The 23,376-nt window shown below is 46.6% G+C and overlaps 1 long non-coding RNA gene and 1 other non-coding gene across 2 annotated transcripts in view; one reads left to right on the top strand and one right to left on the bottom strand.

The window, feature by feature from the left end:
- LOC144098751 (uncharacterized) overlaps positions 1 to 23,376 on the top strand; it is a 389,833-nt gene that overhangs the window by 200,498 nt on the left and 165,959 nt on the right. The gene's annotated exons all lie outside the window — the stretch shown is intronic.
- On the bottom strand, positions 16,739 to 16,810 carry TRNAP-UGG (transfer RNA proline (anticodon UGG)). The gene has a single exon. It is a non-coding gene; the product is annotated as a tRNA-Pro (tRNA).

The raw sequence follows: 23,376 nt of genomic DNA, 5'->3' as shown, positions 1-23,376 counted from the left end.
CGTCAAGCTGCTCAAGTAAGAAGCTCTTCTGCGGCAGCACTTTTCATTTTCTTGTGGGCAAGCAGAAACCTAAACACATTATTAGTACATTATTATTTTTGCCAGTAATTCACGCGCATTGGCCGTATTTAGTGCGTGTTTTGCGAAATGAGTGCTTTCATAATAGGAAAAGGTAACAGTGTCAGAATTATGAAAATGGGCCATGCGTCGAAAACATGCATGTAAGGTAAATAATATAAAAAAGTTCGTGCAAAAACCAAATAAGGAAAAACAAATACGAGAAGATCAAGAGCCAAACAATGCGCAAACACTCATGCCCCGCTTGCACAAGTGGAACGCGGCAATCCTGCATGGTTGCCTTTGAGTTGGAGTCAGTTTATGTGGCTGTGATATAGCTACAGTCTTTGTCAAAATTATACAGCCCAAGGGGTTTGCTTGTAAGGCATGTAGTGGGGTCCTTAAGAACATGTGCCTGCCCTCAGTTTGGGATGGTTGAGGACTTAAGTTCCCCCTCCCTTCGTGAAGTTAGGGTCCCTGAGTATGCATGAGGAGCCGCGAATGCAGGGCTCAGAAGCAGGCCCCTTGAGATGTATAGTTTTGACAAAGACCGCACATTTGTGTTTATTGCTTGTCATTAGCTGCTCACCGCTTGGCATACGTACATTGGCTTAGGTCCTCCAGGCGGCTGCAGTCCGAGCCTGTGCCCACATGATAGGACTCGGTGCACAAAAGATTACAATGAGTGACTGGCTGGGACTTTTTATTCAACTATTGCCACAGCCTTCGTGCTCTGTGCCAGCCTTGCATCGCGGGCAAAGATGTCGCCGACAGCTTTTATTGCCGCAAATACGTGGGCATAACTTTCCCAGTTTTTTGGGTGCCGAAACTACAACGTACACACCATGCCTGTTGGCCGCTTTCTTGATGTTGTGCGAAGTCTTGTGCAGGTATGGCAAAACCACAGGCTTATCGGCCTTCCGATGGTCATCATCTATTCTTCTTGTTCCATTCTTCGAATTCTGAAGCAGGGTTTCAGTAAAAGTAATCAAGACCGAAAGGGGGAAATGCGCCGCCAAATGTCGGCTAATCTGATACTGAAAACTCGTTTGCATCTGATGCGGGCACGATTTCTTGGGACAGGATTCCATACAGTGCGACACAATGGCTGTTTTGACGCACTTCAGGTGTGCCGAATCATAAGACAGCAAAATCCTTTTCTGCACGAGGGTAATAGCCCCAGCAGACGTGTCTTTCAGAGAACGTTAGTTTCAAATCTAAAAACGGTAAAACAGCTGCATCAGGTAGTTCATGGGAAAATTTTAGACCGACTTCATGTTTGTTAAAAGCGTCTAAAACTTCGCCTACTGTAGAGGGGTAGGCGAAGGTCGTCTGCTTTTTAAAAGCACTAAGAAATCGTCAACATATCTAAAAACCTTTAAAGCCACCCCCTCCCATTAAGATACCTATCTTACTGTTGGTCTCCTTTTCCTAAAAATATATCACACAAAACTGGAGCCACGCATGACCCAATACAAATTCTTTTGCGCTGTAAAAAAGGCAGGTTGTCAAAGACGATAAAAGTAGACCTCAGGTAGTTCTGGCAAGACATGTCGCCGTTTGCTTCAATACATTCCTTTACAGCCAACACAAGCTGATCTTAAGGGACCGAATAAAACAGGTGTTGCACATCTACCGAGAACCCAAAGCTAGTATGACGTGTGGATAGGTTTATGTAGGCGAAACCGGCCGTTGCATTAACGAACGATTGGGGGAATATGCCCGAAATTTAAGTCAGTTAAAAGATAAGTACGCACATTTGGTTGCGCACGTATTTAAGTGCAGAGGATGCGTGGCTCGTTTGGGGGAGATTAGGATTCTAGGTAAGAGTGCCGACAAGACTGCGTGTGTTTGCCTGGAAGCTTACTATATTAAGAGATATGGCGACACTTGCATCAGCACTCCCTCATTATCACTCTTTGCAGCAGATGGTAGACTTTTTAGAATCAGCTAACGTTTGAGTCTTTCAAGTCTTGTCGCTTGCTTGGGCTTGCTGTTATCTTTCACGATTGTTCGCTCTCCTCCTTTTCACCTCTGTTCGTCATCCTATTAAGTCGTGCCTTCATTCAATAAAACTCAATTGTTAGTCAGCGCTTGTGTCTTGTCCTTTCTTCGTGTGCGTTGCATGCATTGGTGCTGGTCCTTTTCCTAGGTTCGTCATATTATCTACTGATGAGTGTTGGTCCACCCAAACTGCTGCTGGAGCCAAGCCACCGGTGTGCTACCTCTTCGTGACCACCTTGCAGGACCCACTTGGTAATACTGGTACAATCGCACTATTTGTTCGAATGTACGAAAAATTTGGTAAATGATGACGGTCAAAGTGAAACAGTGTTCTTCAGTTGTGTAGAGGATAGAGGCTTCTGCCATCCACGGTGTCAGGAAATTGACGCAGGTCTTTGTCGGCGTTAAGTGTAATTCAGCGGTATGCCTGTCGACTTCTGGAGGACGAGGTTTCGAAATAAGGAAAGGCGTAAGAAGTGCCTCACTCTGGATGTAGAGCACGCCTTGATAATAAATATTTTCGGGGAAAGGAAATGGCGCAGTATCTGTCCAATATATTGTTGGACACCTCAACCGCGCCGTAAGGAAAGGGATAGAGGAGGGAGTCAAAGAAGAAAGGAAGAAAGAGGTGCCGTAGTGGAGGGCTCCGGAATAATTTCGACCACCTGGGGATCTTTAACCTGCACCGACATCGCAGAGCACACGGCCGCCTTAGCGTTTTGCCTCCATAAAAACGCAGCCGCCGCGGTCGGGTTCGAACCCGGGAACTCCAGATCAGTAGCCGAGAGAAATTAGTTCCGAGTGAAATTAGTTCATCAAGAGAATTCGATCACACAATCGGAATCGCATTGCTAACACATACATACCCCTCTGCATCTATCGCGGTGATCATCATTTTCTTTTATCGCGGGCTTTGGCGTACGCAATTTGGAGATGCAGCCTTGAGGACTCATACATAAGAATGACTGTATATATCTTATTGTGCTTCTAGCAGTCGAAATGTAGTAGTTGCTACCCCTGCACTGTTAGAGGCTCTGTTTCAGCGTCCTGTGTTTCGTCTGTCATAATCCTTTAATGTGAGTTAGCCTGATAAGGCAATTCAACTCCTCTATTATCGCAGCTCCTCTATTCTCCTCTGCTCTAGCAGTTTTGACAATCTGAAGGGGAATGCACCGTGAAGCACTCTTGGCGTCAGAATGAGATCGAGCAGAATGCTCTTTATCTCGTTAACAGACCCTGAAACTCTAGTGGCGATTCGCCTGATTAGCTAACCAGATTTTTCCGTCTTGGCACAATATTAATGCCGAATGACTTTAGTGACTTTTACCTGATAGTTTCTTGCCCATAGATGCGAGTAGGATCTTCTAAAAAAAATTTCAGTCATCTTAGTCTCTAAAGTAATTGAAAGAAAGCGTCCAATGGGGTCGTAATTAGTACTTCCCTAAAGTTCGGTGTCCTCCCTGCCTAATAATGCAATTTTGGAGTCGATAATAACATTCCGATACCCTGGACGACCAACTCATGCCAAAGTAGTATATAGCAGTCACGGAAAAGCCAAAAGGTGTGTTCACTTTGAAGCCACATTATAACTACAGAAAGTACTCATATTGATATGAATATAAATTATTTCTCCGTAATGCGAAATCTTATCACTATTCAAAGACATAATTTGTGTGCTGTTAATTGCATTTGGGCTAAACTGACGTACTAACAAAAACGAGGCGGTATAGCGCACGCGTTTCTAGAGAATTTAGGCAATTAATATTTCATCAACCGTTGTTGTCACGCCGCCACCACCAGCTGAAGATCACCCCCAACCCAAAGACCACCAACGTGCCCCCCCCCCCCCTCCCCTACCACTTCTGTTCCGAGATTGTAGTTCCCAGATATTATCTTTAAGAGACAGCACAGGAAAGCTGTAGGATGGTGAGCTCCATTTCTCAAGGTGCATTTGCTGCAATTATTGCTTGTTTCATAAGTGTGACACCAAAGGCCGCCTTCAGTTCTGCCTCTACCGGTATGCTAAGATGATGCTTCTTCTTCTTGCCCCTCTAGAAAATGTGCAGTCCTCGTAACCCGGATATTCTGCCCTAAATGCTGATATTTGGTCAGAATCAGAATACGCATAAAACTTTGTGCTGCGCCTCTTAAATTATATGCTTCAAGCTTTCTGAACACGATACGATGCTGTATAGAATCGAATGCCTTCCGAAAATCTAAGTAAATCTCAATTGTAGCTAATTTAGCTTCAGTGTTGCGAATTATGTTGTCTTTAGTGCGCAGGAAGGCCATTTCGGTCTATTTGCGTTTTTGAAATCCTCACAGCTGCTCAACAATAACTTTCCTTGACGATAAAAAAGTACGCAATCTTTTATACAGGACACGCTCTGCAATTTCGGAGAACAGTGATAAGACTGAAATTAGCCTGCAGTTCAAATTATTGTATTTACCACCTTTGTGTATTGAAGTAGGGCAAGAAATTTTTTATCTTTGTTGGAAAACATAGGGTGAGTATCTGATTGTAAATATGGGCTAGAGGCTCTGCGTTATCACCTGCAACTGCCTCAATCGTTAGGGCTTTAATATCATTTTCGCCAGCAGCGAAAATGTGAAGGGATTTTAAAAGAGAAATAACTTTGACTTCCGGTGTAGCAGCAAGAGATGCACTGTCGCTTACGGCATATTTCATAGAACAAAAAGGGCTGCGTTCTCGTTGGTTATCGGGCACGGTCATTGGAGCTCTGGCATTTATGAAATTATTTTTAAACAGACTCAATACCGATTGGCGTTAATATATTTTTTCATTAGTTTCTAGTTCTTATGGTAAATGATTTCTCGGGCATTGGTCATGTCACGGAAAACCTTCCACGTTCTGCTCCTATTTTGCGCTAATTTTTCAAATTTATCTTGAAGAAAACGTCAAATTGAGTTTTTTTTATATCTGAATTCAACCTATTCCTGAAGCGCATAAATTCATGCAATGTTTCAACTTCATGTGTTTTGCGATACAGGCTTAACTTTTTTTATTTCATTTGATGCCCTTGTAAATATCCCTAGTGATCCATGATTTTCTCGCCGCCGCGGTGGCCGAGTGGTTATGGCGCTCTGCTGCTGGCCGGAAAGACGCGGGTTCGATCCCGGCCGCGGTGGTTGAATTTCAATGGAAGTGAAATTCTAGAGACCCGTGTGCTGTGCGATGTGAGTGCAAGTTAAAGAACCCCAGGTGGTCGAAATTTCTGGAGCCCTTCACTACGGCGTCTCTCATAGCCTGAGGGGCTTTGGGACGTTAAACCCCCATAAAACAAACTATTCCTACATCACAAAGGCCATCAGCCCGGCAGTCGTGGAGAGTTCCATGAAACTTCACGAAAGTTATGTGACGTGAAATAAATGCCATTACCATCTTGTCAACGAAGGACGCGTAACGGAGCAGGCACAAAGAAGTACTAAACGCGGTTGACACGAGACAGGTAAGATCAATAGTGCGCTTCATTCGTAAAAGACACGGGTGTCAGGGAACTGTGCGGCTTCATCCGACCCTTGAATTGTAAGAGCAAACAAGTGAAGGCAGTGTCCACGCTGTTGATTAAATAACAGGACAATAAAGAAGATAAACCTAGCCATGGATTAACTATATTTCCTGCAGCCAACTAAGGTTCTTAGCACTGCTAAGAATGCCCGGGTTAAGAACAACCCACAAAGGAAATGTGCGCGCTTTTCATGATTAGAAAGTAGTCCACTGCACTTCAAAAACGCATTAACGATGGGCAAACAAAATCTGGAACAGCCTTTGTTAAGGCCAGGAGAGTTCGCGGAGACGAAAAACGCGTCCCATGTTCAAAACGTGCGATACGGGGAAACTGTGATAAAGCAAGCGGCTCACGTATTAAGGGCACTGATACTGAAACCGACCAAGGTCCTAATCCTTTTATCGAACACTCCGGAGTGGCACTTGTGCCGATACTAAACATTTTCCAAGAAGTACATACGAACTCCAAGTTTAACTCTCAGATAAAAATCTTCTGTGATCTCCATATCCAGCAATTCTGGAAAAAAACATTTTTGAGCGGGAAACCTTTCATGAACGCAGTCATTTTTTGTACAATATAAGATTTCATTATAACAATCAATATATCCGCAAATAAACCGACGGAAGTCCTGTATTTTTTTTCTATTCACGTTTTTTCTATCGTCAAACGCGTTCCCAATTGGTTTTCTACGACAATCTTAACTGTTCGATTCGATCGCTGGAGAACTTAAAAAAAATATTTTGCTACATATCAGAATAATGAACCATTATCTTCAATATTTTAATAACAATGTCTTACAATTTTCCAATTTTCAAAATTTTTGCACGAGAAATTTGGACTTGCGTACAAGAGCACTCATGATTTAATTTTTTGGCTACAAATACAGCGTATTATCAAGAGGCTAAGAAATAAACAGTACTATCTCAGCACACGGGTAGTGCCAGATAAGGGGGTGGCCTTTGGTATCCTCACCTACGAAGCAATAACTCCACCAAGCGCATCCCGGGAACAGGAAGCTGGAAGACGCCGTTCCAAAAGCTCTCCTAGGCTATCAGGCCTTAGAAATACGATCTCGCGAAGCTATTGTAACTTCACAGGAGCGGCAAGAATGAACGGTAGTACGGAGGGGTTGTTGTGGTGACGTTGGTGGCAACGACAACGATCGATGAATCATTCTAAATTCTCTGGAAATGCGCATCTTCGCTATACTACCTCGAACTTATTACTGCGTCAGAACAACCTAACTGCATTTAGCAGCTCAGAATTTACATTTTTGGTTAGTTATAAGATTGAGCTTTACGGTGGCAGTTTATAATCCCATTGATGGGCGCCTTTATTTAGAATGCGGGTTCAAAGTGCTCACACACTTTGGTCTCTCCGCGACTGCTGTATACCAACCAGTCACGACAAGAGACTGGGTCGTATAGGGTATCGAAATATCGACTCCTCTGTTGCATGTTAGGGAGGGATGACAGCGAACTTAATGGCAATTTTAATTACGGTCCCCTAGATAGTTTGCTTTAATATTTTTAAGTGCTAAGATTGCAGACACTTTTTGAGAAGTTTCACCTCGATACCCGTGGACAAAAATCATCGTAGAGAAGGCCCCGAAGTCATTCCGCATTATTAATGCGCCCATGCGGAAAAAGCTGTTTACGTAATGAAGCGAATCGCCACAAAATCTTCAGGGATCTTCAGAGAGATAACGAGAGCTCTGGTAGAGCCCGTTCTAATATCCCGCCCCTCCCGACGAGTCCAGCTTCATATTTTCAAGTCTAGTAGAAAACACAGTGGAAACGCAACGAACAGAGCTGCGAGTAATCAGTGAAGAACCCCGGAACGCACATGTATAGAGGAGCTCTATCGCTATATATCAGGCTGACTGTATATATCAATGCGTCTACACATTGCAAAGCTAGCAACCACTACACTTAGATTTCTCGAAGCACGGTAAATTTTCTAATGAAATAATTATCCAGGATTCGCCCAGCCTAAACGTCCGAAATATGTACGGCAATCTCGTGACAAAAAACAACGGCGGACATTGGATGCGATTGATGCGGACGGGGATTCTTTAACACTGCGACTCCGATCGTGTGAACAATTTGTGTCGAACTTAATTCACTCACACCAGCGAAAATCAAAGTCTCCGTTTCACAGTTCATTTATTTACATGACGCTCATTAAGTTCAAATAAGATGTCCAGCGGCCACCAATTTTCCTCCACGGTGGTGGCTCTGAGATTTCCACTTCCTACACCTAGGCTTCAAACTCATAATTACCAGAAATAGGGGGGTGGATGAGATTAGGAAATTTGCGGAGATAAAGAGGTTGAGGCTGGCACACGGAAATATTGAGTGAAGAGATATGAAAGAGGTGTTTGTCCAACAGAGAGCGTAGTCAGGCTGATGATGACAACGATTATGAAAAAATTACCGGCCCTATTTACACTTGGCAACCATGCTATTTGGAAGCCTGTCAGAGCTGCGAACTGAATCATAAATTCATTTCAAATCCTGCCCATAGCATTTTTGATGTGTTAAGTGCAGATCGACACTTATCACACATATTTAACGGTCACTGCAACGGTCTCCACAGAGGGTAAAAAAAGCAAAAGTGTCATTGATGTTATGAAGGAACACAGCGCAAAAAGTATGAAACATAAGACAAACAGTCAAATACAGCGCTGTTGAATCGCCCATCATTCCCCCGTAAAAAAATCGATCTATCTTATGAAGCAGCAGAGATATTGGCGATTCAAAAATATCATCCTTTCCTCTTGATATCATACACAGTAAAGATTATTGTGTGGCAATACCATCTGACCCCTTGGCTCAATTTTTTTCTTTTTTCTTATGCCAGTCGCTCGGCGCCCTTGTTCGGGAGTAGAGACCAGAAGATAGAAACGAGCTGCTGTATCGAGCCGGCCGCTGCGCCCCTGCTCCTCAGTTATGAGTAATGGTTCCTTCATTTTTTTACGCGCGGTGTGTTCTGTGCTCTTTCTGGTTCATCTCAGAAATGATATGAAAAATGTCTTCATACGCAATGAAAACGCACAATGAAGTGAAGAAAGCGCGGGGCATCACCCGCTATCTTTGGATACCCGAAGAGGTAAAAAAGCAATATTTCACCAGCTAGCCTTGCCGGCGCACCGCCGACGGCACAGCACTGCGGCCGAGAAAGTTGAGGCTGTCATGCGTACGTTGATCTGGCTTTCTCTTTGTAGTTTACAGACCTGATATCTAACCGGCGAAATACCGCAGCAATGTAACAATAGCTTCAATCATATCTATGCAGCAGTACAAATGCGCCGAGTATTATAATCAGAACTCAAGACACTACTGGTGCGCTTCGTCCAGTCGTGTCTTGTGATTGTAAAACTGGGCGCATTTTTGTACTACAGTTATGGAATATATACTAGCCCCAGCTGTCGCCTTGATGTCTATGCAGAGCTGTCTTTCTTGTGTTCCCTTTCGAAAAGCGCCTTAAAGGCACGTTTCACTTTGTGTTTCAGGTGTAGTTGACAAGGCGATTCAGGAAAACAGCTCGGAGCAGTCAGCAGCCAAGCAGCGGGCTGTCGCAATAAAAGCTGTCGGCGACATCTTTGCCCGCGATGCAAGGCTGGCACAGAGCACGATGGCTGTGGCAATAGTTGAATAAAAAGGCCCAGCCAGTCACTCATTGTAATCTTTTTTTTATATACGTCTTTATTTCTGCATAAAATAGGCCTAGCCTTGCGGCAGAAATGAGGGGATTCATGGGGGTGGAGGTGGGGGAGGGGGAGGAGGGCCGGTCTCCACTTCTTCGAAGTGGGGTGGTCCTGTGGTCGGCTCTGCGAAGAAACGGCCAGGCGCTTCTTCTTCCTTGAAGTATAGGAGAAAAGTCCGCCAGACCCGGAGTGCGTCCGATGATCCGATGTGTAATGGTGGATAGACCCATTCCTGCAAGGTGCCAGGTCGGTGCCCGCCCAGGGACTGAAGTGCCGCTCCCGCACCACGTCAAAAGCAGGGCAGCGCCACAAAAGGTGTTCGGCCGTGCCTCTGGCCGGGCATGCCGGGCATTGAGGGGTCGGGTATGAGTGCAGGTTGATGAGGTTGAGCTTTGCTGGCGACAGAAGCTGGCCAGTCTGGGCGCGGCGGAGTACCGCCTCTACCCTTCGGAAACTTCTAGGTGGGCGGCGGTATAATTGCTCAGGGTTCGCCACGTGCTGGAGGATGCGGCGGCGATAGCATTGTGCGCGATGCCATGTCTCGGCCCTATCCATAGGAGGTGACGACGGATGTGCAACGTCATCACGGGCCCAAGAAGCGGAAACGCGTGTGCATCCAGGCAAAGGTGCGGAAAGAGCTGCAGCGCGCGCTGCCTGGTGTGCCTTTTCGTTTCCAGTGATTCCTTCGTGTGCAGGAATCCATCTAATAACAATAGTGTAGCCCTCCTCTAGCAGGCGTCGGGCTTCCGTTCGAATTGCGCTAAGAACGGCATAGTCTGCTCCCCCCGCGCGGCATGCGGTGTACGCTGCTTGCGAATCAGTGTAAACATGGTAGGTGCATGGAGCTGGATGCTGTCGATCTACTATTCGAGTAATGGCAAGGCGTATGGCAATGAGTTCGAGATTAGTGACAGTGTGTTCTTCGGAGAGCCGTTCAACTATTGTGGTATCTGACTCAGAGTCGTGACAAGCTATTGCGGCGCCAAGTTGAAACTGAGCGGCGTCTGTATATAGTTGGATAGCCCCTTCCTGGGCTAGCTTGTATGACATCTTCTCGTGACGTTTAGCGGCAGCTTTGCGCCTTTGGGGATTAGCTGAACTCATGTTCTTTGGTAGTGGCATACCCTCTACTAAATCGATTAGTTTCCATGGTGGGGCAGGAGACGACAGCAGCTCTAATTTGCCAGTGTTGTAGCCTAATGCCCGCAGGATCTGACGGCCAGCCGCCGTTGTGGAGAGACGGACACGCTGGGCTTGCAAGTGCTGCTCTGCCACATCCTGTAGGGCATTGATTTTGCTGCATGCGTGTAGGTCCTCTACTGGGCAGAACTGTGGTAGGCCAGTAACAAGGCGCATCGCCTTCCGATTGATTCGTTCAAGCTGAAGGCGTTGTAGGAATATGCATGTGGGAATATGCATACAGTATTTTTGATGTTATGAGTGCCAGGGCTATCTGACGGAGTCCCACCTCTTTGATTCCCCACCCACGAGCAGAGACGCGGCGCATAAGATGTAAAGCCTGATGGCAACTAAGCACCGTGTTATGAATCCAGCTTTTGGCTCCTCCATCCTCGTCAATAAGCATTCCGAGTATACGGATTGTTTGTTTCCGGCAAATAACCGAGTCCCCTAAATGAAGAGAGATAAGATTTCGTTCGGCCTCGGCTCGCAGCCGCGGACCGTTTATGACAGCCACGTACTCGGTTTTTTCCGGAGAGGTTTTCATGCCACATTTCTTGATGTAGTCGTGGACGGCATTAAGGCCTGTCTGCAAGGCTAATTCCTGCTCCGCAGGGGACCCAGAATTGGTCCAGAGCGTTACATCGTCCGCATACAGGGCAAAATTAAGACCGGGTATCGACGTTAGAATTGGCGGAAGACCTGACATCGCGATAATAAAAAGAGCCGGAGATATGACGGCGCCTTGGGGTACGCCGGTTCGGTTAGGTTGCCGTGCACCCTGAGTATCCCCAACCATTACCGAGAAAGTTCTGTCCGCAAGAAACGCTTTCCCGCGTATCCCCACTTCCTGTAGCCGTTGAAGTATGGTAGAGTGGGGCACGGAATCAAAAGCCTTTTTGACGTCAACCCCAACAACCACCCGGAGCTGTGCGCTGCTAGGGTATGCGAGAACGTCGTTATGAAGTCTTCTGAGAATATCTTGCGCGCAGAGTCCTCGTCGAAAACCTACTTGCATAGGAGACAGGACGCTGAACTTGTCTAAGTACCATTCCAGTCTTCTCAGAGCCATACGTTCCATGACTTTACAAAGGTTGGACGTCAGCGATATCGGCCTGAGGTCTTGTAATGTCCGACTTGGCTTACCGGGTTTTGGAATTGGTATCACAACTGACTCCTTCCAGGCAGGGGGAAGAGCACCGTTGGTCCAGCATTCGTTGAATACTTTCAACAGGGCAAGTTTATGTGATTTGGGAAGGTTAAGAAGTGTTGAATAGCGTACACCATCCGGTCCCGGGGCACTTTTATGGTTTGAGTCATAAAAGGCTGCCTCCAGTTCGTCTAATGTGAAGGGAACGTCGTAATCATTCGATGTATCTGAGACGGGGTCCGCAGGCAAGGCATCCACCTTTTCAGGTTGGGGACCTTCCCTGCTTGTATAGCTAGATCAGCCGGGTAGACGTTCAATTTCAGGGCCATGCCTTGGGAAGGGGGAATCGGCCTTTTGCTTCCAAGGACAGCTCGAAATATGTGCCAGGCCTTCGACAAGTTAACTGTTCCATTGAGCCAGTGGCACAGCAGCTGCCAATCTTGGAGAGCGAGCTGCATAGTATACTGCTCGACCTCTTGAGTAATGCGGGTGAGGGCGCGCCTACGGTGGGATGTCCGACCAGAGCGGCGGTACGCCTTGAGAGCACGAAGCCTACGATTCCGCAGACTCAAAAGGTGGGAGTCCAGCTTCGGGGCATCGTATTTAACTGAAAGCTTCGTTGTGGCTTTCTTCTTGGCACCGTTGATCTGAGTAATGAGTTCGTCTAATTCTGTGGGAACGTTCACCTCACCGAGCATTCTGCGAAAATCGTCCCATGAGACGTGCTGCTCTACTCGATGGCGTTGTTGCCGCTTTAGTGACTTTCGCCCTTGAGGGGCCCATGACACCACCACGGGATAGTGATCACTGCCCATGACATCATCAGCCCGTGACCATATGATCTCATTAGGATGGGAAACAAGTGTCAGGTCTGGAGAAGTGTTTTGTTGACCATATGATCTCATTAGGATGGGAAACAAGTATCAGGTCTGGAGAAGTGTTTTGTTGACCTTTGTGCTGGCCACAGCGACTGGGCAGCGTAAGGTCGTTAACGATGGTCAGTTTGTCTTTGACAATGTGCTGCCATAGATGCCTTCCCCTAGCATCTGAGCGATGATATCCCCAGCTGGTGTGCATGGCATTAAAATCACCCCCAACTATAACGCGATCCTGAGGATATATCCTTAAGAAGTGTTCTATAAAAAATATATCTACTCGATATGTCGTAGTACCGAAGGATCTGGCATAAACCGAAAAAACCAATGCTTGTTGGTCCCCTTCTAATGTAAGGCGCACTCCCGCTACCTCTTGCGTCTGCGTGCACCACGCGGACGTATCAAGCTCGGTGTGGGCAGCGCGAGAGAGAACAAGTACGCATGCCTGCCCATAGGCTACTGGATTCGCGGATCGCGATCCTGGCCCAGGACGTCGGTGCTCTATGGAAGGGGTGCAGTAAGGTTTGTACCCTATTAGATTGGGCCTATTAGTACCAGTCTCCTGAAGCAGGATAGCTAGAGGAAGCGTCGGCGTGATGGACAGTCTCCTTTGAAGTTCTGCTTGTTTGCGACGGATTCCCCGGCAGTTCCATTGTAAGAACCATATAGGAGAGTCCGAAGCAAAAATGTCATGAGGTTTCGCGCTAGTGCCCGCCATTTTGAAACTGGAAGGTGCGCGGAAGAGAAGATGATGTGTGCCCAATTCCGGGCTCTTGATTCGGAGAAGCCTGCGACAGTCCTAAGAGTGGAAGCATGCGCTTGATCACCTCAGCAGTGACCATTTCGATAATGTGCTTGAGTTGGTCTTCATCTAAGTGCACCGTGCGTGAGCGATCTTGCGCCAGATGCGTTTCTGCACCGCGCTGTGTAGCACGGAGAGTTTCAGCATAAGCACGGTGTATGTGTGCTTGCTTTGGCGCCGTCGCGGAATGCTCAAGAGATCTCGTTAGGGATGGAGGTGTGGCATTCCTTAGACTAGTGCTCTCAGTTTGTGTAGAGCGGCCGTGCGCATTTTTTCCTCTAGTTTTATGTTCACTGCCTCGTTCCTTTGGTAACGGCTGACTTTGTATTGGAGGGGAGTCCTCCTTAACAAGCACAATTTGCTCCGAGGGTGATCGCTGTGCGCTGGCAGGGCTCTTGTGCGCAGCCGTCGAAAACGTTTCGTTGCCATGTAGAAGCTCGGCTTGTTGCTTGCGCTCCTTTCGTCGCGATACTCGGATTCGGCGGACAATGCCGTTCCTCAGGGTTTTGGTAGCCTGTCGCCGAACAGTGCACTTCGGGTCTGTAGCTACGTGTTGACCTCAGCAATTACGGCTTAGTGGTTCTGTCGGGCATACCTCGAGGTTTCCAAGTGCGGGGCGACCGCAGAACGAGCATCGACGTTGGTCGACTAGTGGACACGAATTTTTCCTATGTCCGATTTTATGACAGGTCTCACATATGACAGATTTAGGGTGATAAGGTATGACCGGCAGGAGTATGCTGTATAGATGGATTTTGCGGGGAAGGCTGGAGCCCTCAAATGTTATGAGAGCTGCTCCGTTCTTGCCCATTGGTCTGGCACTGATTACCTTGCACGAGTAGCACGTGAGGTTGGCCATGAGCTGTTCGCTTGTTAGCCCGTTGGCCCGATATATGACCCCGCGGATCTGGCCGGAGCGAATGGTTTCATAGGCTTGTATAGATGTAGGCTTTCCAGAAATTAAGACAGACTGCAGTCCGAGAAGGTGGTCCCTGGCATGCGTATGCGATACGTCGACCGCAAACTGATTGCTTCTTTCAAGAGGCCGTACTTGAAAGCCTGAGTGAAAATGGATTTTTTGAAGCTCATCGGCAATGGCTCTGTGCAGCCAGTGTGCGGGGAGTGAACCTAGTTGTCCAGGTGAAGTTAGCTTCATTATCACAGTATGTTTAACACAGGTTGGATCGGCAGCTGTAGCTTTGTTCTTTCGCCTAACAGGCTGCCAATCATCCTCTTCAGAGTGGTCATTATCAGCCGAGTGATCGGTTCTGCCGAATGTGGTGACCATGGGGGCCGAGGAAAGGCCCCGCGATTGAAAATGCGTATCCGCGTAGCAACCATTTATTGCTGTCTGCGAGCGGCCAAATTTTACGCCGTGTCGTTTGTTCACCAAGCGAGCGTTTTCTTGAGTTATCTGAGAAGTGCCTAACCCCATCCTAGGCTGCTTGGAAAATTTCGAAAATGGAAAAGTGCAAGATCCTACCTGAGAATGGTTATTTCCAGGCATGTTTTCCGTGGAAAGAACAGAGAAGGGATTGGAGACAGGTATCGCCGCAACCACTTGGCTGGATTCGTCGTCCGTCATGCTTGCGTCGGCGTCAAGCACAGCGGCAGATTGCGCCGCGTTATCTGTGCCGCTACGAAGCGATGTTGCCTCGGCGGCTTGCTGCGGCTCCCCGGGAGCCATGTTGGCGGCATCGGCGGTGGGCGTATAGGATGTATCCGGATGGTTTCCTGTGGTAGTCTTCGACATGGAAGCGTTGAAACTGTTGTCCACAGGTGACAAGGAACACGATGGCACTGGCCCATCCATTTTTGGGAGCCTAGCCCAAAAACGTCTGGGCCAAAAAGCTTCGAAAAGTCGGAGCGATGCGAATGTGCGTCAGTTCGAGACGGCTGCTTGCAGCACCCCCGCCTTGTAATCTTTTGTGCACCGAGTCCTATCATATGGGCACAGGCTCGGACTGCAGCCGCCTGGAGGACCTAAGCCAATGTATGTACGTATTCCAAGCGGTGAGCAGCTAATAACAAGCAATAAACACGCATGTGCGGTCTTTGTCAAAACTATACAGCTCAAGGGGCCTGCTTCTGAGCCCTGCATTCGCGGCTCCTCATGCATACTCAGGGACCCTAACTTCACGAAGGGAGGAGGAACTTAAGTCCTCAACCATCCCAAACTGAGGGCAAGCACATGTTCTTAAGGACCCCACTACATGCCTTGCAAGCAAACCCCTTGGGCTGTATAATTTTGACAAAGACTGTAGCTATATCACAACCACATAAACTGACTCCAACTCAAAGGCAACCATGCAGGATTGCCGCGTTCCACTGGTGCAAGCGGGGCACGAATGTTTGCGCATTGATTGCCTCTTGATCATCACGTATTTGTTTTTCCTTATTTGGTTTTTGCACGAACTTTTTATACTATTTACCTTACATGCATGTTTTCGACGCATGGCCCATTTTCATAATTCCGACACTGTTACCTTTTCCTATTATGAAAGCACTTATTTCGCAAAACGCGCACGAAATACGATCAATGCGCGTGAATTACTGGCAAAAATAATAATGTACTAATAATGTGTTTAAAATTCTGCTTGCCAGAAGAAAATGAAAAGTGCTGCCGCAGAAGAGCTTCTTACTTGAGCAGCTTGACGGGGCGGCTGCCCCCGTGAACAGCAATGAACTGCTTGTGCTAGAAACAAGGCATGATGACCTGTACGTTACTCACATCACAGGCATTGCAGGTACGCCCCATATATCAGCGAAGAAAGCCGACGATTCTTCCATTATAAATAATATTCGCCGAAAAATAAAAATGCTTTTTTAATAAACTCCTAAAAATACGCTGAACTTTCATGAACTCTAACCTAAACTCCAACCAGTAATTAAATATTTCCAGTTTTAGAATGTTTGAAGGCAAATTAACCGGAACTGTGGCGTCGTCCGTCAGTGTAACAGGAGCTTCGTTTTATGGTTTCTTTAATCCTCAAAATTCATTACTTTAATTATTCCCCTTATAGCCTGTGCTGCATTTTTATTCCTCTGTTTATTTTGTTACTTTGTATCCGTTAATATACTGCGTTTGCAGACCTCCTGCTTCGGTTTTGCCATTATTAACCACGTGAATAAGATTTTTCTTATTGCTTCCTTTGAGTAACTCTTTCAGAGCTTTTCGTTCAAGTTACATTTACTTCTGGGAATACATGATTAATCAGTAGGATGAGCACTTTTCAGTATGGTGAGCTTTAATATAAAAAAGAGATGACTCACAGTAATCTGACTTCGCCTGGGACTGCAAAATTGTGAAAACCGCTGGGCGTTACTTACTATGTTCGACAGAGCACTCGTAACCGCGAAGGCAAGAGTCGCTAAGGGTGCAAAAATCTTTCCGAACTTTGCAGAATGAACGCAGTTTTTAAAGAAAAATACGGGCCCGTCCGGGATTTGAACCCGGGACCTCTCGCACCCAAAGCGAGAATCATACCCCTAGACCAACGGGCCGCGTGATGAGTGTGTACAACTAACCTGTATATGAAGACGTATTTCCGCAAGAAATCTTATTCCGGTATTCAGGCTTCTTTTTGCTCTTATTGCTAGGCCGCAATTCATTTCATATCCACTGAGCTCTCTGCGGTTGCCTATTAATATTAAATAGCCTTAGCGTCACTTGCAGCGCACTACACCATTCGTTTTCTTTACACCCGGTGTGACAACGAACCGCGCTATTAATTCCCTTGCAAGCTGTTTAATTTCTAAGCGCTATCTTTTCAACTACTATAATGAGGGCCTTGATTGATACTGGAACTTCGCTCCAGCAAAGGTGGAATAGAGAAGGTCACGTGATACGTGCGCCACGGAGTCGCATCTACACGTTACTGTTGCTGAGCGCGCTTGGGACACGCGCGCTTTTCGAATGGCGCTTGAGATGGCCTAAATTTGTGGAGCCACAGCACCGAGGACGAGCGCGTCTTCGTAATTATAAATATCGATATGATATTAATGATGGCTTGTTACAGATCTCGAAATGCAGCCAGTCGCATAGATGTAGTAGTTAAAATTTAAGTGCTTGAATTTTCTTAACATACGTTTATGACATTCAAATTTTTCAATCAAAACGGTTTGAGAGAAGCAGGCAATTCTAGACTAAGAAACTTGGCGTCATATTTTTTGAACACTTGACAGCAACCAACAAACGACTGCGCTGGCTCGCAAAACGAAACGCAAAGCGAAAGAAAATGGCTACAAGTACGCATGGACTTCAGAAGGGCGAGGCTTTGAGCGCAATTCCCCGGATGAAACAGCTGGTAGGACCTCAAACCTCGAAAAAATTGTCTATCTCTCAGTTCGTGCCAAGTGTGACATCCAAATAAAATAATGACCACTTATACGACTGAAGACCATAACAAACTGATTAATAGTGAAATGTGATTGCGTAGGAAGCACGTTTCTGAATTTTATATGAACGCAAGAAGTCCCCGAAACAAACATGTGGATAATAGAACGTATTTATCCCTCTTCAAGTGTGCTTTCGATTTTTTAGATTTCTTTCAGAAACCTGGTGTTCTGCTAGCACAGGAGTGGCCGTCGGCACTGCCCACCGTTCTGCTCGCTGGTTTGTGTCGCCCGCCGTGAACTCTTTCCCCTGATCTATTTGCGCACAAACTCCCGTTCAATTCAATTAACATTAACGAGAAATGTACTAAAATTTCTGTGAATGCATTAAAGGAATTTAATTGCTGCCAAATCTTCTCCTAAGCCTGACGCAGGGTGGCACTGTGCCCGTGGGAGAGAAATAGTCTCTCGATGTCTTCCAGAAAGAAAAAGACCTACCGCAGAAAAATGTACTTCGCCGAGTACCATGAAGGGGCACACTTTGATAAATAGAAAAAGAACAATAGGCCCGTCCAGGATTTGAAACCGGGCCACTCGCACCCAAAGCGAGAATCACACCCCTAGGCCAACGGGGCACATGTTGTGCAGGTATGAAAACACGCACTTGAGTCAGATATTCAGAAAACCGGTTTTTGCAATTTTTTGTTTTATTCCTCAGCCTCGACTCATCCTCCCATTCATAGAGCCATCCGTTACAGCTCGATGTCATTACACAGGCGTTGCGCCTGTAACACCCTGTAGTACCTAATATGTTCGGAAATATTTAGAAATAGCCTTTTTCAGTTCGAATGTCGCTTTTTTCGACACACCATCGATGGTGGTGTAGTGCATCAGAATACAGATAAGACATGATAGCTGACAGGCTGGTTAACAAATACCGACTTTTCAATTTTTTGCTCTTGCTGTTAGTCTATTTATTGTGAGGCGTGTTCGCCACCATAAGTCATTTCCATATCAGTTCTTAGAATTTCGGAAACGCAGTTATCCTCGGCGCTGCGGCCCGACACATTCTGGATGTTCCGACGAGCTCGTATACAGGAGAGGTTGCTTTGCCTGCAAGCTTTTCGAAAGCGCATGTGTTTTGGCGCGAAGTATAGGCAAAGTAGGGAGGGTAATAAGAGTGAGGCAGTCCGCACCAAGTCTCACTCAGCGTGTGAAAGAGTTAGCTCTGGGAGCCTCGGCTAGAAGCTTTTGCGCTAAGAGCTCGTGAATATCTAGTGCGATCAAATTATGCTATCAAAAGGAACAGGAGGGGGCACCAATTTCACTCCGCCTGGGGGGTCAAAATTCCTGGGTTCAGCCCTGCCGTCGATTCCATTATTACTTAGTGCTCGAAATACGCCAGTGTCTACTCAAATGCCAGGAGTGCGCCCCGTACACCTACGCGAACAGTTCCCCCTTACGCCGAGCGTTGTAGCAACACACGAATCTCCATGTGCTTCGTGCTGGCTAGCTCCCGTCGTCACTCTGATTCCATACCTCCATAAAAACAGCAGCTATGGCAGCTGTAATCGGAGAAAGTACTCGATCCGGAAGCTGCGGTAGCCACGTCCTCTGATTAGTCTACGCCAGCCACGGTGGCGCGTCCCGCTAGGGTCACCTACACAGAAGAGTTTCGGCAAACGCGCGGCCGCGAAGGCATGCTATGCTTGCGCCTTGAAAGCGTCTCAGGAGTCGAAGCTAAGCGTGCAAAGGAAAGTAAACGACGTACAATCTAGTGTGGTTAGGCCAAATGCGAAATAGATTCGCTAGCACATCGGTTTTTCACTTCTGTTTCGGTTTTGTTGCGAGGCTAGGTTTTGAAAGTCAAGCAGGCTTCAGAAAAAGGTCGACGAAATCGGCGAGCGCATTGAAACTGAAGCGGTATCTTGTGCTCTGCCTTAAGCGTACGACACGATGGCGTTATTGGGTTAAAGGCCGTATATATCCGCAATCGGTCATTTCCTACTTTACATTCAAAGTTCCCAGGGAATCCTTATACCCCTACTGGCGCAGTGATGCAAAGGTTAAGCAGTGCACTACTACCCTCCGATAGCAGGTGCTGCCACTAGTGGGGCTTCTGAGACCCACGTTGTTCTCGAAGCGACCTCTGAAGACCAGTCTTTAAATGATATGTCACTTGCCACGGTGAGTAGATTGGTCACAATCGGGTGGCAGGTTGTCATGACATCAGAGTGATGTGACCGAGGTGGCCCACCTGCCAACTAGAGGGCCACCTGGGTCAAATTAGCCAGACAGACAGTTGCGAAATTGGTGTGTGGGGGTGTTGTGCTAGCGCACTAAAAAACCGGCTTTCATAAAATAACTTGCCCGTCCGGGATTTACACTGGGCATCTCTCGCACTCAAAGCAAGAGTCATGACCCTAGGCCAACAGGCCACTTTTATTTTCTCTATTGCATGGAAATTGTGCCGAAGAGAAAATATAAGCCTGCTTACGCCACAAAACACCAGGCCAGCATAACCCTGCACGTCCCCACCTTCCCAAACTTCAAAAGTCCGGGTGGAACACCTGCATCCAAATAGGAGAGCCAGCTAGGTGGCTCTTCCAGGGCAAAATATACTCCCGCGCCAAAGCGCACTGCTCCCGAAGCAACTATTTCGAAGATCGTGGTGATTGGACCTGCTAGACGATCATGCGCCTCCTCCCGAGACTAAATAGAACCAGCACCGTAAGTATATCACATGGCACAACACAGTTTTTCTCCACAGGCAAAAAACGGATACTGTAGGGTGTGATGTCAATGTCCTTCTTAGTTGTTCGTTCTAATATGTCCCAGAAGAACATGGCATCAATGCACAGAATAAAACAATATTCAATGATCTCTGGTGTATTGCACAGGCGGCAATTCACCGTCCGTGGCACAAACACCTCCTTAGCATGGAGCAGTGTCTTCACAGGCAGCGTCGAAGTGTGCACTTTAAAGAAGTTTTTTTTCCAGAAAAAGAAATTCACATTCCTCTAACACGTTTTAAAATATTGGTGTCAGGGAACCCCAGAAAAGGTTGCCGGCACAACGGCACAGGAAACAAATACTCTGAGTCATTTGCCTTCTGGATAGGCTATACAGGTAGTCTAAAGAAAAGCGCACACTGAGGAAATTGAAGGTGTCAGCAACTTCTGTAAGGAATCTCCCTCCCCCCCCCCTCCCCCCCACCGAGTGTGTCCAGTCGCTGCGAATAGGGACCGCAAATGGGCACTAAGATGCCTAATAAGCGCAGCTACTAAACAAGGGTGGTTTGCCGATTTGAAAAAGAAAAACTTGAAACAAGCTGATGAAATAAGAAGTGAACATGGCCACTGGGAGCGCCATACGAAGGTAGCAAATATTCTGTGCATCACCTGCAATTTCGTCCTCGCACAGTGGCGATGAGGACCTGCAGCATAGAGGCAAGTTTTTCAACTAAAAAAATGGCCACACGCGACACGCAAGCACTCAACCTGCATATAAAGGCGCACCTCCGTAAAAACTGCAAATCTGATATTAAGGCTTTAATTACATTGCATCACCAAGCATTTGTTCAATTCATATCCACGAAGCCCTCTGCTTTTCTGATTAATATTCTAGGGGATTCGCGTAAGTTCCTGGGCACTGCGCCGTTCTTCTCGGTTATAGCGGGTGTGTCCGCAAAACCCCTCTCTAGTTTTTCAGCGAAGACAGCAATAGGTTAGCTTCAACCAAGCACAAGTTAGGGGGTACAATTTCAGCCATGTAACGCATCAGCATCCCACACGTAACCTGGTCTAGCCAGTGGTAGCAGTGGATAGAAGCGAAGTTTTTTTTTCTCAATGCGCAATTCAAGTTCACACGTACAAATAGAGCCAGTTATGTGCCTTCCCTTTCCTCAAAAATAAGAGAATATTTACACCATAAATCATATTGGGCAGTCTATTTCCCAGTATAGCCTTAGTCGCTGCTTACACCACGGTGCTAGAAGTCGTCTAGGCACTCCGCGTGATCTGAAAAAAGGAAAGACGCATAACAGGCTCATTTTGTCAGTGGACGCCTCAACTGCGCCGTGATAGAGTGAGGAAGTGAAAAATGTCACCGAGTATTTCTCCCGGCAAAAGTGAGGCCGTCTTCGGAGCTGTGCCGATCAGTTTAAGCTGTTCTTCAGTCTTCGGGCAAGGCAGCCCAGCCTCCCGTTACTGCTGTGCTGGTCTATTGTTTTTTGGAGGTGCCTCTGTGTTTTTTTTACTGGCCCATGTAAAGTGGTAAAGCGTATCTTTTTCCCCCCACAGTCATGAGTAGAGAGCAGTCGGTTGCTAGCGACAAATACAGGCTAATACATACCGCAATTGGAGTATACCCAGAAAACATATCCAACAAATTATGACAATAAATGCACAATCTGCATTAAACATCCAACTCCGTGGCTTAAAAACACGAACGCCGACTACAGGCTTGCTCCCACCTAGCGTTCGTGTTTTTCTCTTACGGCGTGGTTAAGGTGTCCACCAGGAAAGTGAGCCAATTATGCGCCTTTATTTCCTCAAATCCAGCGGACGTTCTAGAACACATTATGCACCGTGGTCTAAACTGTGAATAATGCTAGAGTGGGAACTAGTCTAGTTTGCTTCGAACAGGCGGGCTCTGGACTGTGCCGGGAAGGAAGAATTGAAAGAGGCAGTTCATGATGCAGAACAACGCTATGAATCAGGCGTGCGTCCTTTGTGCGCAGCGCTTTCTTGTTGCGTCCTGCATAAGCTCCCACACACTACTCTTGTATGCCAAAGGCCATCAGTCGGAGAGTCGTGGAGAGTTCAATGGACCTTCACGAAAGTTATGTGACGTGAAATAAATGCCATTAACATCTTGTCAGTGAAGGACACGTAACGGCACATACACAAAGGTATACTAAACACCTAACACGCGTACTATACATCCCTAAGCTTACGGTATACAAGAAAATTCTAATAAAGCAAATGACTCACGTATTGAGAGCTCTGCTGCCGAAACCGACCAAGGTCCTACTCCTTTTATCGAACATTTGGGGGTTTTACTTGTGCCGATACTAAACAAAATTTTCAAAAATGTACACGCGAATCGCCTAGTTACCTCCCTGAAAAATTGTTTCTTTCATTATCTGAACAGGAGATTCCAACAAAACTTGAGCACTCATGATTTTATATTGGTGTTACAAATACTGCACATTATCAAGAGGGTCAGTAATAAACAACACCATCTCGGCATACCGGTAGTGTCGAATATGAAGCCGGCCATTGGTATCCTCATCTACGAAGCCATTATTTCGGCAAACATGTCCTTAGAAAAGGAAGCTCCCGTTCCAAAAGCTCTCCCAGGGTATCAGCAACTGGAAACATGGTCTGGCGGCGAAATTTTAATTTCACAGAACCGATAGTAATGAACGGTAGTAAGGAGCGGTTGCTGCGGTGGAGATGGTGACGTCAGAGGTAACAACATTAATGGATGAATAATACTAAATTTTCTCGAAATATGTAACTTCACTCTACTTCCTCGATTTTAATACTGCGTCAAAACAGCCTAAATACAATTAGCAGCTCAGAATTTACATCTTTGGTTAGTGATAAGACTGATCAGCACGGAAGCAACTTGTAACCTCATAGATGGGCTCCATTATTTGAGAGAGCCGACGATTCTTCCATCGAAAATAATATTCTCCGATAGGAACAAACAAAAATATTTTTTAAGCA

This window comes from Amblyomma americanum, chromosome 1 (genome assembly GCF_052857255.1).
Source record: "Amblyomma americanum isolate KBUSLIRL-KWMA chromosome 1, ASM5285725v1, whole genome shotgun sequence".
NCBI classification, from domain to species: Eukaryota; Metazoa; Arthropoda; class Arachnida; order Ixodida; family Ixodidae; genus Amblyomma; species Amblyomma americanum.
The sequence above is the reverse complement of the archived record's forward strand: the minus strand, read 5'-3'. Positions and strand labels throughout refer to the sequence as shown.